Genomic DNA, 3719 nt, shown 5'->3' with positions numbered 1-3719 from the left:
AGATGGTAAAATGTGGCAATGCCCAACCTCTAAGATGTTGAAAATGTAGCCATGTTCGGCGTCGAAGATCTTGAAATTTACCCATACTCGGTTTCGAAGATAATGAACATTTATCCATGCTCGGCCTCGTAAGTGTTTAAAATTTACAAACTCTCGATTCAAAGCTGTTGAAAATTTAGCCATCCTCATCCTCGAAGACGTTTACTATTCTCCATGCTCGGCCTTGGAGATGGTTAACATTTAGCCATGCTTGGCCACTCAGACGTTTAAAATTTATCCATGCTCGACCTCTAAGGTGTTGAAGATTTAGCCATGCTCGGCTTCGAGGATTTTGAAGATTTAGGTTGCTCGGCCATAAAGATGTTAAAAATTCAGCCATGATCGGAGACTGAGACATTTAAAATATAAGTATCCTCAGCATCTGAGACATTTAAAATTACGCCATCTTCAGCCATGAAGATGGTTCAAATTTAGCAATGCTCGGCCACGAAGATGTTGAAAATTGAGCCATGCTTGGCCTCGAAGATGTTTAAAATTTAGCCATCCTCAGCCTCGGAGATGTTTTAAATTTAGCCATGCTCAACCTCGTAGAAATTCAAAATTTAGCCATCCCAGACCGTAAGACATTTAAATGTCGCCATGCTCGCCCTATAAGATGTTTAAAATTTAGCCATGCTCGGCCTCGAAGCTTTTGAAGATTGATCCACACTCTGCCTCGAAGACACTGAAAAAATAGCCATGCTCGGCATCTGGGGCATTTAAAATTTAGCCATCACCGGCCTCTAAATCGTTTCAAATCTAGCCATGCTCGTCCCCTAAGATGTTTAAAATTTCGCCATGTTGGCCTTGAAGATGGTAAACTTTAGCATTGCCCAACCTCGAAAATGTTGAAAATTTAGCCATGCGCAGCCTCGAAAATGCTTTTTAAATAAATTTTGAGAACCCAATTCATTTTTTCCAATTAAGGGGCAATTTAGCGTGGCCAATCCACCTATCCTGCGCATATTTGGGATGTGGGGGCGAAACCCACGCAGACACAGGGTGAATGTGCAAACTCCACATGGACAGTGACCCAGAGCTGTGATCGAACCTGGGACCTCAGCGCCATGAGGCAGCAATGCTAACCACTGTGCCACCGTGCTGCCTGGCCTCGAAGATGTTGACAATTTAGCCAAGCTCGGCCTCAAAGATGTTTAAAATATAGTCCATGCAGGGCCTCTAAGACATGTAAAATTTAGCCATGCTTAGCCTCGAAGATGTTTAAAATTTAGTCATGATCTGACTCAACGATGTTTCAAGTGTTTTCATTCTCGGCCGAGAAGATGTTAAAATGTAGCCATCCTCGGCCACGAAAACATTGAAAATGAAACCAGCCTCGGCCTCGAATACGGTTAATGAAATGAAATGAAAATCTCTTATTGTCACTAGTAGGCTTCAATGAAGTTACTGTGAAAAGCCCCTAGTCGCCACATTCCAGCGCCTGTCTGGGGAGGCTGGTACGGGAATTGAACCGTGCTGTTGCCCTGCTTGAAAAGCCAGCGATTTAGCTGAGTGAGCTAAACCAGCCCCTTCGGATTGTAGCCGCTGCGAGCAGGGTTCGAACCTACGTGGGGAAACCCCATTGGATTTCGAGTCCAACGCCTTAACCACTCGGCCATCGCAGCTGAAACTTAGCCATCCTCGGCCTCGAATATGTTAAAAATTGAGCCATGCTCGGCTTCAGAGACATTTAAAATATAGCCATCCTCGGCGTCTGAGACGTTTAAAATTACGCCATGCTCAGCCAGGAAGGTGGTTAAAATTTAGCAATGCTCGGCCTCGAAGATGTTGAAAATTGAGCAACGCTCGGTCTCCAAGATGTTTAAATTTGCCATGCACGGCCTCTAAGATGTTTAAAATTCAGCCATGCTCGGCCTCTCAGATGTTTAAAATTTAGCCATGTTTGGCCTCGAAGATGTTTAAACTTTAGACACGCTCTATTTCAAGTCGGTTGAAAATTGTACCATCAGCGTTCAAAGGCGGTTAAAATTTAGCCAGCCTCAGCCTTTAAGATGTTGAAAATTTAGGCATGCGCCGCCCAGTAGAAGTTTAAAGTTTAGCCGTGTTCGGACTCAAAGATGGTTAGAATTGTAAACATCTAGGAGTCCCAGCAGGGCTAAATTTTAACCATCTCCAAGGCTGAGCATTGCGAATTTTAAACATCTTAGAGGCTGAGCATGGCTAAATTTTAAACATCTCCAAGGCAGAGCATGGCGAATTTTAAACATCTGCGAGGCCAAGGTTGGCAAAATTGTTAACATCGACGAGGTGGGGAATTGGAAAACTTTATCATCTTCAATGCCAAGCATGACGAAATTTTAAACCTCTCAAAGGCCGACGGGGGTTAAATGTCTCAGAGACTGAGCCTGGCTCAATTTTCAACGTTTTCGAGGCTGAGCAATGCTCAATTTTAACAATCTTCATGGCTGAGCATGGCGTAATTTTAAATGTCTCAGACGCCGACGGTGGCTAAATTTTAAATGTCTTCGAGGCCGAGGATGGCTACATTTTCAATATCTTCGTGGCCGAGCACAGCTACATTTTCAACATCTTCTATGTTGGGTATTTCTAAATTTCACCATCTTCAAGGTCAAGCATGGCGAACTTTTAAACGTCTTAGAGGCCGAGGATGGCTCAATTTTAACCTTGCTCTAGGCCGTGGAAGGTTAAATTTTCAACAGCTCTGAAATCGAGCTTGTCTAAATTTTTAACATCTTCGAGACTGAGAATGGCAAAATATTCAACGTCTTCGAGTCCAAGCACGGTTCAACATTCAACATCTTAGTCGCTGCGCATGACTAAATTTTAAACGTCTTAGAGGCCGTGCCTGGCTAAATTTTAAACATCTTCGATGCCGAGGATGGCTAAATTTTAACCATCTCCGGGGCCGAGCATGTAGAATTTAAAAGTCTCAGAAGCCCAGGATAGCCAAATATTCAACAACTTTGAAATCGAGTGTCTCTAAATTTTAAACATCTTTGAGGCCAAGCATGGGGAACTATCAAACATCTTCGAGGCCGAGCATGGCTAAATTTGAAACATCTGCGAGGCCGAGGTTGGCTAAATTTTCAACATCTTTGAGATTGGGCCTTGCTAAATTTTACCATCTTCAAGGCCACGCATGGCGCAATTTGAAACATCTCAGAGGCCGAGGATGGCTAAATTTTAAATGTCTCAGAGACCGAGCGTGGCTCAATTTTCAACATCTTTGATGCTGGGCATTGCTAAATTTTACCGTCTTCAAGGCCAAGCATGAAGACATTTGAAACGTCTTAGAGGCCGAGGAGGGCTAAATTTTAAATGTCTCAGAGACTGAGTGTCGCTCTATTTTGAACATTTTTGAGGCCGAGCATTGCTAAATTTTAACTATCTTCATATGGCCAAATTTTCAATGACTCAGACGCCGAGGATGGCTAAATTTTAAATGTCTCGGAGGTCAAGCATGGCCAAATTTTCAATCTCTTTGAGGCCGGGTCTGGCTACATTTTAAACATATTCTAGGCCGAGGAGGAAATTTTTTAAAACATCGTTGATGCAGATCATAACTAAATTTTCAACATCTTTGAGGCTAATCATGTGTAAATTTTAAAAATCTTTGAGGCCGAGCATAGCTAAATTTGCATCTTAGAGGCCGAGCATGATTAAATTTTAAACGTCCTCGAGGCAGAGCATGGCTAAAT

At 42.8% G+C, this 3719-nt stretch overlaps 1 non-coding gene across 1 annotated transcript; it reads right to left on the bottom strand.

The window, feature by feature from the left end:
• Positions 1 to 1582: 1582 nt before the first annotated feature.
• trnas-cga lies at positions 1583 to 1664 on the bottom strand. Its single transcript has one exon. It is a non-coding gene; the product is annotated as a tRNA-Ser (tRNA).
• Between the last annotated feature and the right edge of the window lie 2055 nt (positions 1665 to 3719).

This window comes from Scyliorhinus canicula, unplaced genomic scaffold (assembly GCF_902713615.1).
Source record: "Scyliorhinus canicula unplaced genomic scaffold, sScyCan1.1, whole genome shotgun sequence".
NCBI lineage: Eukaryota > Metazoa > Chordata > Chondrichthyes > Carcharhiniformes > Scyliorhinidae > Scyliorhinus > Scyliorhinus canicula.
This window is presented reverse-complemented; position numbering and strand designations above follow the sequence as displayed.